The sequence below is a fragment of the Anas platyrhynchos genome, chromosome 2 (assembly GCF_047663525.1).
Source record: "Anas platyrhynchos isolate ZD024472 breed Pekin duck chromosome 2, IASCAAS_PekinDuck_T2T, whole genome shotgun sequence".
Taxonomy (NCBI): Eukaryota; Metazoa; Chordata; class Aves; order Anseriformes; family Anatidae; genus Anas; species Anas platyrhynchos.
In genome coordinates, this window is record NC_092588.1 from 100758229 (window position 1) to 100770759 (window position 12531).

General features: G+C 39.1%; 1 long non-coding RNA gene across 6 annotated transcripts in view; it reads left to right on the plus strand.

The window, feature by feature from the left end:
• Window positions 1-3579: 3579 nt before the first annotated feature.
• The window catches only part of LOC106015519 (uncharacterized), a 302586-nt gene continuing 293634 nt past the window's right edge, over window positions 3580-12531 (plus strand). For all 6 annotated transcript variants that reach the window (XR_011806842.1, XR_011806844.1, XR_011806839.1 and 3 more), the window contains exons 1-2: window positions 3580-3859; window positions 5237-5495. This is a non-coding gene — a long non-coding RNA (uncharacterized lncRNA). The remainder of the gene's footprint in view (window positions 3860-5236; window positions 5496-12531) is intronic.

Consider the following 12531-nt stretch of genomic DNA (forward strand, 5'->3'; position numbering starts at 1 on the left):
TTATCACAAGCAGATGTAGTCAAAACCCTGATTTATTTGTTTGATTTTGTTTGTGCTGGGTGATGAAATGGATTGACAGTTTTTATCAGTGATCTGGAGGCAGAAGTGGATGCAGGAGTGGAGTACATCCTCAGCAGGTTTGCTGATGACACTGAACTGATGACACTGAACAAAGGAAAATGACACTGAACTGATGACACTGAACAAAGGAAAATGCCGGCTTATATATGTGGGACAGAGTAATGGTGGACACAAATACAGACTGGGAGATGAGTGTCTGGAGAACAGCCCTGCAGAAAGAGATCTGGGGATGCTGGTGACAGCAGGCTCAACATGAGCAGTGTGCTCTGGCAGCCAGGATGGCAAACTACATATTGGGTTGCACTGAAGGCAGCACAGCCAGCCAGTTAAAAGAGGTGATCCTCCTGATATATTTAGCATCTGTGCAGCCTAACCTTGAATGCTGGGCACAGTTCTGGCTTCCACAATAGGGTGTCAAAGCTGACAAAGGGGCTGCAAGGCCTGTCCTATGAGGAGAGGCTGAGGATACTCGGGTCCTCCAGTCTGGAGAAAAGGAGGCCAAGAGGCAACCTTGCTGCTCTCTGCAGCACCCTGGGGAGGGGAAGCACAGAGTGAGGGGCCGGTCTCTGCTCCTGGTCACCCATGGCAGGATGCATGGGAGTGGCACAGAAATGCACTGGGGATATTCAGACTGGGCACTGGGAACAATTTATTTATATGAGGGTGGTCAAGCACTGGAACAGGCTTCCTAGAGACGTAGTTGATGCCCTGTGCCTGTCAGTGTTTAAGAGACATTTAGACATTTAGTGCCCAGCATAATGTGTTTTAAATACTGGTTAGCCCTGAAAAAGACAGGCTGTTGGACTAGATGGTCTTTGATGGTCCCTTCTAGCTGAACTGTTCTGTTCTGTTCTGTTCTTTCCTACAACTTCCTAGAGTATCTGTGCCATTATATCCAAGACTGATGTAAATGAGGGTGGAGATAAGCCTAAGTAATTATGTCTTTTAAAGCTCCAATAAAACAGACACTAGTGAAGGTAAAACAGCTGGCAGTACTTATGGTCCTGTTTAACAGAAGACACAGTGGAGGCATAAGCATTTGGAGCTTATGAAGACCAGACCAGATAAATGGGAGGGCACATAACAGTGTTAGTCTAAAACTGGTAGCTTTTAGTAACTTTAAATTTAGGTAATCACATGATCATTTTTCTTTGTCTTTCCTTTTTTCTGTTGTTCTCCTCACCGCATATTCCTCACCACAGTGCATCACCCCATGTATCCAGATCATCTAGGTCACCTTCTCCTTCCTGGATAATTTCAGTCTCATTAAAACCACAAGATATATTCATGAGTGTGGAACTGGCCAGTACAAGTGCTAGACAAGAGCATTCATAGGACAAATTTAGCTACAGGTAAAAGCAGACTATACATGTACAACTTAGAGGTTTATGGTGAGAATCAACATCAGTACTCCTAAATGTGAGTATTATTTAATAAAATTTCAGTTTCCTAGCTGGTCTAAACTGGGGTAAATCCATCAGTTTTTTCCAGCACTGGTCAATGTCTATCTACCTTTAGAAAATCTGTTGATACTCTTGATCAGCTACTGACTCCTTTAACATACTGACAGAAAATAAGTACAGCGACGTACAACATTTGCATACGTATTAGGATTAGGAAACTAAAGAGGCATGTAAAAGAGCTCTTGCTTTCTCCATTTCTTAGGGACTAACAGAATTAATTGCTCAGGACTAAGGATTTATTGGATTTGACGCTCAGCTCAAATATTAAACGCTCAGCTGAGATATTAAACATCTGTATGGATTTCACATGCCTTTTCAAGATGAAATCATCTGCTTCCAAATCCCATAACAACCTGAGTTGTTATTAGATTATCAAAATTATGGGAACAGTGAGAATTCATTGAGTATCACTTATGTGTTCACTCTGAGGTAACAGACTGGGCATTTCTGCAATTGCAGGGTTTCTGGAAGGCTGTACAGACAGGAGTCAGCATCAGCTGGCAGTGGAGCAGACTGCATGTGCTAGGATGCAGCAAAAGACCTTTGCCATCCCACAGTGCTCACTCTGTCCTTGTAATCCACAGACCCTGCTATTTATATCCCTTGCCTACATGTCTAGCTATGCCCTCAGTCAGCATTGAGGGTCTTGCTGCTTACACATTATATTCTTGTAAACAGATGTCATACTTTCACGTTTCTCATAAAGAAGCTGAAAAATCAAAATAGTGGTGCAACCTCATGACACTGCTGTGCTGACTCTCTTCCTTACAGCTTCTTCAACATGTGAGACCTGAAAGGTCTCTCACTGCATAACCTGTTATGGTCTTGTCACTTGGGCAGGAAAAAGGGCTACCAAAAACCCTCCACCATTTCTAAATTGTACCTTTACATCTCTAGAGAGCTTCTGGATAGCAGACACTAGGACCCAATTCCCTACCCCATATTGTGGTCATAAAGTTCAAGAAGAGGAGGGGGGAGGGGGCAAACAAACAAACAAAAAAAAAAAAACACAAAAACAAAAAACTGTCATCTCTATGGAAATCCTGAGTACTTGGATTAGACTCAAAACAGTAACCAAATTCTCTCTGCCAAAATGGCAGAAGTGGGATAAGTATGGTCTGTTATTCCTCCTTGCCTTCTCCTATGTCTTGTGAGTATTACCCCTAAGTTGGCCAGTATAAGTCTACAGCTAAGTCTACGACTAAGATGTAGATCCATTAACAGAAATGTCAGTTTACTATAAAGAAGGCTCTTGTGAAATTTCATGCTGGATACAGGGAGGTGACAAAAACATAGTGAAACATCCTGAGATTCCCCATCTATTTTTACAGTTCCAGGAGGATTGAACAAGCAGCTAGAAACCAAAGCCTTTAGCTGAGCCAAAACAAATAAAACTTTTTGAAGTTCTTGTATTAGTTACAAAGACACTTAAAACCTTTCAGAGACAGATGTACTGCTGCTGGGAAAAAAAAAAAAAAAAAAAAAAAAAGGACTTAAAAGCAGTGAGTTCTTCAACGGGGTCTGGATTCTTCCAGCTACTAGAGTAGGTGGCTTTTCACAAGATTTAACAGCAGAAGGGATACAATGGAGATTATAAAAATAAGATGGAAGAGGAAGACAAAAAATTAATCATTAAAAAGTCAGTATTAGCCCAAGGTTGCAAGCCTCACCTCATTATTTTTTGTATTGGTCAGTTCCTTTGAGCAAAGTTAATAACCAAACCAATAACTAAGAAAACAAGAAATACTGTTCAGCCATGAGTCCTTATCACTTATCAGAATGGTTCATGATGGTGTCACTGGTGCTGGACAAAAAGCCAGGCATGGTGCATTTTCCTACTCATTGACTATTAGTCACATCTTGGTTAAATTAAAACATCATTTTAAATATTGCAGAATGTGGCACTTTGCTCAAATAAGGCATCTGTTCCAGCAAAATGTTATGTTTTGAACATTTAAAAAAAAAAAAAAAAAAAGGAGAAAGAGAGAGAATTTTCAGTTTTTAAAGAAAGCATGTGGACATGAAGATGAGTCAGTTGGTTTGAGTGGTTACTGTATGTGAAGTTATTTTGAATCGTGTAAAAAATTAAAAATACTCTGAAAGAAATCACTTTCCTGAAATATTACTTTAGTGTTTTTCTTTGCCTTTGTTTTATTTTTATCTTTCCACTTTAGTAACCACTCAGTGAAGAAGAAAATAGAAAACTTTTACAACTCAGAAAGATCAGGAGATTAAAAATGTAGTCATATAGTTGTGGGATTCTGAATGGAGACTACAGATGAAACACCAGCAGTAACTGAACTCCCTTCAGAGTGGTAAGACATGCCAGTTAAAAGTTTAGTTTTCCTGTAAACACTAGGATTACATTGATGACCTTGATAATTTGGCAATTCTTAAGATAAGTGGAACTCAGGGGATATTCAAAACCTTATAAAACAGAGTACTCTGAGTAGTGATATTCCCAAAAGTTGCCTAGAACAAATTAGGGGACAATGAAAGCCAAAGGGATATTTAAATCCAAGGAGTTTCTAAGACATTGTAAGACTTTCCAGGGAGGTAGGGCTATTTTTGTAAATTTGCTTAAACTTCTTCACTCCATATGTTTTCACATTTTGCTCCTAAGCTTTTAATGTATTTAACATTAAAGAGTCATTGAACAGAAAGAAAACTATCCCGGGCTAATTTCAGGAAGCAGTTTTCTTCCTCCCAGTAGCATGTTCTGCCCATCAGGCTACAGATCCCACATCCTGCCTTCTGCCAGAAGAGCGCTGCCTTCTTGCCCATACCATAGTCCACCTTTCTACCAACTTTGAGCATATTTGTGGAAAAAAGCCCTTCATAGGGGCAGCATGCTATAATTAGAAGGTTGGAGCAGAGAAAGACATAGGTTTTAGCCCTTTCCGGCTGAGAAAAAGCAGCACCTAGGCCAGGCCCTTCCTGGAACAGGCCCTTCATGAGCACCTGAAACCTTGGCCTATTCTCAAAGCACCCAAGTCCCACAGGTGGGATCCACCTGCAGGAACAACCATCCCTCTGAGTTTGGGTTTTTCTCCAGTGAAACCTCCTTTGGATAAAGTGTACTTCAATACCCGTGATAGAAACAGGCCTTTGCAAAATGATTTAGTGACTACAGTTACAATACTCCTGAAATTACACTGTTGCCTCCTCTGGTAGCAAAGTCCTGCCAGTGAAATATGAGCTACACAAGGTGAAGTGTTGGGGCATTTCAGAGCATTCAGATGCTTAGCATCAATGTTATGCTGATGATGTTAAGTGTGTGCACCTGTGTTTTGTAAAGTAGCTGGTACTATGAATATTAATATGATAGAGGAGACAAGAATGGCCATATTTTTTGACCTGAATTACTCAGCTGCTAGTGAAAATTGGAGGAGAAATTTGTAAACAGGAAAAAGAAAAGAAAAAACATGTCTGCTGTTGATCCCTGCTCTATTTGTGGATGTATTATGGTTCAGAATGGGCTGGGACGGTGATCCTGTTGCAGGCTAGAAGAAAATAAATTAAAATGGAAAAAAGGTTCCCTGCCTAGCTCAGTCAGATGAACTATAAAATGTGTTGTTTTGGCATAAAACTTAAAGACCTCTTCTGGAAACTAAAATGAGAGGATGCCACAGCTAAGGACTCACAGGGGTGAGGTCTAACAGTTTTCTCCCTCATCTCTGCTGCTTACACAGATAAAACCACATTATAAAGCAAGAGATGCCCAGGTGCTACAGTGATGGAGAGTTCACAGATGGAAACAGTGGAGACAATGTGGAGAGGTCCTTTATACTGCAGCTGCTTGTGAATACTGGACTCATCTGCACTGGGAATACTTAAGACTTCTTCCCTGACTTTACTGTCTTTATAGAAGTAGTACAAAAGGTAAAATGACCTCACAAACAAGATGACTTTCTAGTGGCTGGTACAGTGGAACACTATCAAAAATACCATGTAAGTACAGTGCATGATGTTACTGCATGTAACACAGTTTGTTTTGTTTTGTTTTTACTGTTCTGACCTGCAGTTCAGCTAATAGAAAAAAGTGAATCCCATTGTAATTGAGACCAAGAAAAGTATTATCGACAGAGTGATGATTTAAAAAAAAAAAAGTTCCTGAAGTCTTTAGGAGTCTGTGAAACCTGGTCTGGAAATGCTAAGATACAGAGCACTTTACTTCTGATTGATTCATAAATAGTGTAAAAGTGGTTGGGAAATTCTCGTATTTCAAAAACATTTTATGCTCAAATTGAGAGCTAGAACTTCTTATATAACTGTAGTCTGAGGTTTGGGGAAAAAATACACTATTGCTTTCAGGATGAATCAAATGTTCTTGTAGAATTTAATTTACTTGTTTTTTACTCTATAACCTAAATTGTTTGTGTATGTACCATTAATGTAAAAACAAACAACAACAAAAAGAAACAACGTTTGCATGTAAAAATTCAGTTTTGAGTTAATATACTCCCATAACATATTTTGACAAAACTGATTTTTCCTGATAGGAAGTGCTAATAAGGACTGTTCAACCAGCTTTACACAGTGTGTCTCCTCATATTGTTTTTATGCCTTGTCTTCTAAAATTGATAGAAAACAGAAAACCCAGAATTACACAAACATGAAAGCAATGTTCAGTTTGTTGATTCAGAAGTACTGTGGTGCTGAAGCCTCATGGTGCCCCTATTTCATTCATTTACTCTTCTATGGAAATTGTTGGTGTATTTGCATGAAGTGTGGTTATGTCATACTGTCATATCCCAGATGATTTTGGATACCACAGAAAAGTCATGGTTAGAGAGAGTGTGTGAAATGTCTGAACCTTTGAAAGGTTCAGGCACGAGATGAATCTGCTTCATTATCCCAAATGTAGGCTGCATTCATAAAGCAATGCTTTTTGCAGTAGATGAGTTATGGAAAAACAGATAATGATTCATGAAAAAATCCTACTTGCACTCAGTTAGATGATCATCTTACTGCTGCTTGTTTTTTTTCTAAGCACGAGTTTGGGTGTGGGTGCACAGTGGCATGTGGATAGGGGAAGGAGGGGAACTGTGTGTGCATGTGAGTTTATTTATGGAATTAATATATGGATTGGGATATTCTTTTTAGGTCTGTAAAGTGTGCGTGCTGCTTTTATTCATTAGCACCTACAAAGGATTAATTGCCATCAGGCATGTAGGTGGAATTCTTGGCAGAGACCAAGAAATGCAATAGGTTTGATGACAACCAATGATCTGCCAAAGCCTTGTCAGAAGAAGAAGCTAGTTTTGCTGTCACTCACCCACCCCTTTAAATTCAAATGCAGATGCTTCCAGGGGGTGTATGGCATCCATCCAGATCAGCATTTGAAATGGAGAGCTCCTAATACTGTATATATAGATAGAGCAGTGTCATGGCTGCTGTGCCTGTTGCCTGATATTTAAGGTGAGAGGAAAGTTGGAGAAATTAAATGGAGCTAGAAGGATACGAGTTGCTCTGGCCTTTCTCCAATGGTGATAATATGGCAATAAAGACCCACCTGGTGTGGATGGTGGCTGTCATGTGTTGTTCAGCAGGACCTGTCACTAGGGAAACTGGTGACAAGAGTTAGCTGTAGATCTGTGAGGCCTATGAGAGTTGTCATGGGAAATCCTGGATTTACAAGGACTTTGCCGTGGTACATCATGCAAATCTAGGAGGTGCAGTGCCCTTATGGATGAGTGAGAACAGCATGGTCAGTATCGGGTTCTTATTTCCCAATGAAGAAACAAAGAGGCTGACAACTGATGGTGCCAGAAAGGGCCTATAAGACCTCTGGCCTAACCTTGGAGGTGATGCTTTTGCCTGCTTGTCTGCTAGCTCTAGACCTTTAGTGGGAAACTAAAGCTCTTGCAGGACTCTTCAGAAAAGCCCATTGTAATAAAAGTAACGTGGCTAGGAACTGTCAGCATATTAAGTATGTGTACTGCTATAAATGACATGTCAGCTGTGGATGAAAACTTGCCTATATGGTATCTGTAAAATGAATATCTGACATACGAGGACAACCTGTAGTGACTTACCATAAGGAACACTATACAAACAATAACAATTTTTCTTTCTCCACCAGAATCTTGGAAACTATGTCACCTGAGATCAAATTAAGGACAAATAAGATTTACTGTTTGCTTTTGTGGTGTTAAGTTTTGTTGCTGTGAAAACATGAATACGTTTATCAGGGAGTGTAGTGATGTAGTGATAGGACAAAGGGTAATGGCTTTAATATTAAAAAAGGTGGGGGGGGGGAGGAGAAGAAAGGTAGATTTAGATTAGAAGGAAGAAAATCTTATTATGAGGGTGGTGAGGCACTGGAAGAGGTTGTGAGAGGAGCTATGGAAGCCCCACTCCTCGAGGTGTTCAGGGCCAGGCTTGATGGGGCTTTTGGCCACCTGGTCTAGTGGGTGGCATTCCTGCCCATGGCAGAGGGGTTGGAACTAGATGAGCTTTAAGGTTCCTCCCAACCTAAACTGTTCTGTGATTCTATGTTCATTACAGTTAGTGTGTTTGGCTCTAGGGGCAAGTTTCAAATATACGCAGTTCATAAGATGGGCCTGTGTAACATTGCTTTGGACTTGCTTACAGCTATATGTCCTCTTATGCAGGAGTTGAAGAAATTTGCCTGACACATGACAGGGAGCCTTCTTTATAGCTTTTTCAGGTTATTCTAAGAACAAGTTTAATTCCTTAACTATCTGTGTAGAGAAGGCTTCAGAAACCAGCTGTGAGAAGGCCTATGCTGATGTCATTGAGTTGAATTAGAGGGGTCATTTGAGTATGGCTCAAGTTCCCTTTATATTCCAGAACCAAAGGAATCCTCTGCTGGTGCTGGGTTTCTTGATTGCATACCTTTCCTGTAACCTCAGATGACCCCCCTCTGCCTTTTTGCTGTGTCTGAGCAGGAAGGAGGGAGACGTGATAATTCCACTGGAATGTGGCATTTATCACCTGCTGTGTTCCAGGGGAATTAGAGGGGTTACTACTTCATGCAGTATTTGATTCAATATATTCTGTAGTCTTTGATTCATACCCATAGCCATTTGTATGGCTTAGGGTTAGCTGTAAGAACTCAATACCGAAGTACATGAGCTCTCTGTAGTTGATTCTTTATTCAAAAAAAAGAAGGGGGGGGGGGGGGGAGGGAGACTGGCAGTGAAAAAGAGGAGACTGAAAGTAGGCTACCTGTAAAAATATGATTTTAATGCAATACAAAAATTTGCATATTTCACTAGTTGCTGTGCTTTAGAAGTCTTTCCGATAAAATAATATTGTAACTTAAGTGTCTCATCAGGCTGTTGTGAAACCAATAATGCTTGTTAATTGCTTTGACAGCTTCATAAAAGGTGCTATGAAAGTAATAGTTACTTCAGTTCTGCTTTATTTTCCATATTACAGTTGTGCTCAGGAATTGGAACATCTACTTTTATCAAATGGTGGGTGGTATCCACTTCATTTTTTTGACTGTTTCCCCAAGTAACAGACTGACATTAGAATAACAAATAAAGAAGAAACATAAATGGTTCGCCCTACATTTAATTTCTCAGTGTCACAGGAACATCTCATTCAAATATTTATTTTTTTACTGCACATGTAATTAACATGATTAGGCAACAAGTTCTACAGGTTAGTGAGAAATTTTGGGGTCAAATTGAGCCACTCTCTGTTACATTTCATGAGGCTCCTTGCCAAATAATGTAGTCCTGGCATTTTTAGCAGTAAATGCTCCTATAGTGAATAGTACTTATTTTGTAAAGTTATTTAAAAAGAGTGAAACTTGATTTCCTGGGGGGGGGGGGGGGGGGGGGGGGATGTCTGACAGGACAGTCTGTGGAACAGTTTTTCTGGAAGTCTACAGAAAGATAGTTTATTCCTTTATACATATACCCTTTTCTTTATTTTCACATATTGAATTTCATTAAAAGTTGGCTTTACAGAGCTACTTACAGCTACTTGCTTCTGCTCTCAATATATGGTAATTATAGTATTTGCTATAACGATACTATATAGTGACCAAATGTAAAGTAAACTTATGAAAGGGAAGGAGTTGGCCCATGGTTTATTACTACTAAGATAAAATGATAACAAGCGGTCTCAGTGTTTCCCCTGTTCTCCCAACTGTGGTCAGGAAGAACTCTCTCCTTACAGGAGAGTTCATCATAGTTACGTATATTAGAGAATTTTATTTCTTCCTCTGAAGAACTGCAAGCTTCTTTTAAACAAAGCCACTTGCTGAGAGAGGGCACCCAACTAACAGGAACATAGAAATGCTTTGGTACTGCAGTATTTTTTCTTCCTACAACTGTATCTCATTAATCTGGCAGTATTTATGTGGAGAATTTAATTGAAACTTACTTGTTACACATATTGCAGTTTGTTTTTTCAAGTCCAGAGTGACTACATTATCTTGTGATACTTGTGAATGTTATGACACTGATAGTAGTAGGTGGAAATAAAATTGCTTTAAAGGCAAGGCTTCAGCCTAAGCATGGTGCTGCTGAGATAAAGATATGAAACTTTTAAGTTCGTTTGGGGCTCATTATTGTCCTTTGGGTAATATTTGTAATTTCACATTATTTGATCAATCATCAGTTGATATAATTGTAATCTCTATGTAGGCCAATGACCTCAGGATTTGGGGGCCCTCCATACAAGTGTTCTGTGTTTCCCTGGTGATCTACCCCAAAGACCTTAGGAGATGTTGCTCTTGGGAAACTAACCTTGTCTATAGCTCTCTTCTAACCTTGTCTATAGCTCTCTTCTCCTTTTGTTGTGACTTTGTCTGGTAGATTTGCCTGACATAGTTTTTGCTAGTCTTATCCTACCTGACTTTTCTCTCTTCAAAAGGAGCTCACTGGAGCAGAAGTATTTGGGTGACAGAGTAATCATTTAAAAAAAAAAAAAAAAGTTTAATACATCTTCAGAACTTCTTGCTTCCCCCCCCCCTCCCTCCCTCCCTTCCCTTTGAATTGGAAATGCAGTAACCAGGTCTGAGGTAAACACCACAGCTCATGATGTGTCAGGCTGACTACTTAAAAAAATAAAATAAAAATCCACACCCTATCCCTTACTTGAAATCAATATTGACATATCTAGGTCACTTCCTCAGGAATTTGTCATACATCTCATAAAAATTCACAATAAATAATTTTCTACATCCTCTCTAGGTAGCCTTTCCAGTGCTTCGCAACCATTATAAACAGATATTTAGGGACCTTCGCTGCAAATTTAGCAAAATTCTCCCTCAGCTATTCTAAGTACATATGGAAAACATTGATCACCATTGTCTCTGTATAACTGTTTTGTACATATTTGAAGCCTGTCATCATGCTTCTGCTCCTCTTTCCTCTCCTTAGTCTCCTCCAGAATAAATAAGGCCAGTTTCTTCATCCTTTTCTCATGCTAGTCATTCTTCTGTTCTCATAACGTGTATTGATGGCTCATACAGCATAGTTCTGAAAGCTCGACTCAATTCAAACTTTGAGGTCTCACCAGAACTGAGCAGAGCAGCACAATTAGTCTTACAAGCCAAAACTGTTGAACCAAAAAATGGTTTCTTCAAATATTATGATGCTATGGATTTTGTATCAGTGTGGGCTCAAGTTGATAGTGAGGACCAATGAAAATTGGTCCTTATTTTTAATTACAGAGCAATTAAGCTAAAGTTCAGTTTGAAGAAATTATGACTACATCTACTTAGGTCTTTCTGTGGTCAAGTGAAATAGGTGGATGTGCTGTGTTCCAGGAGACAGAATGAGATGCAAGAATGTACTTTCCTGATATGTAATTTTACATTCCTGAAGGAAGTGAATTCCACAAGTTGCCTTTTTTTTGTGTGTGTGTGTGTTATAAATAGGTGTTACAACTTCCCAGACATAAAACACATCTGAGCATACCCACAAGCTTATTCGATGAAACTTCTGCATTCATATATGTATAATAACCCACAGAAGGATTTTTTTCTTATAAAAGATAAGAGTAACTGTGTAACTTAATTTTTACTATATTTTTTTACTATCTTTGAAATTATTGCAGTGCTTTTGAAAGGAAAAAAGGAACAAAGTAAAAAGGATGTTTATAAGCTATTTAAAAGAGCTGGATTTTCCAGTTGTGCAGAGCACCTTTTGATGTTTTGCTGATCACCTAATTTTATATCTGAAGAGAGTCAGTATTAATTTATGGTATTATTTAAGAGGAAATGATTTAGAACATGATGTCAGATTCCTGTTCTTTTTAAAGCTCAGAGGCAGCTTCTCAAACTTTAAATTTAAACTCTAAGTTTATGGATGTTAAATCTTTGCATTTTAAGGTAATCTAAGCTACTCAGTGATGAGTGTGGATGTTTGTGGAAGCTGCATGTTCTTATCTTATTACAAGAGGCCTATTTTCAAGTGCCTGAAAGTACATGTTGGTCTGACAGATATGAACAAAACACTAGGAGATGTTTTAAAAATTTCATTTACTTACATAGTGTTTGTTCTGGCAAGTTCAGCACATTTATGGAAGTGAAGAATATAACATAGGATCTCAGTTTTAACAGTATTTTAATTCAGGGATGTACATGCCTACCAATAAGCAAATAGTAATATGAACACATTTCCCTGGGAGGTATGCTGTCCTAAACTCAGGTCTACAAAAATATATTAGGTGCAGGCTATCTCCATGTGCCAAAAGATGAGGTAGTGGGGAAGAAGACCAGCCTGCCTGAACAGAGAATTTTGGCTAGAGCTCAGGAAGAAAAAGAGTTTATGACCTTTGGAAGAAGGGCAGGCCACTCAGGAGAACAACAATGTTTTGAGCCTATGAAGGCAGAAAATTAGAAAGGCCAATGCCCATCTGGAAATTAATCTGGCTACTGCTACTAAAAACAATTAAAAAATACCTCTATAAATACATTAGCAACATAAGGAAGACAAAGTAGAATCCCCATCCATTACTGGATTTGGGGGGGAACAGTGGCAAAGGATGAGGAAAAGTC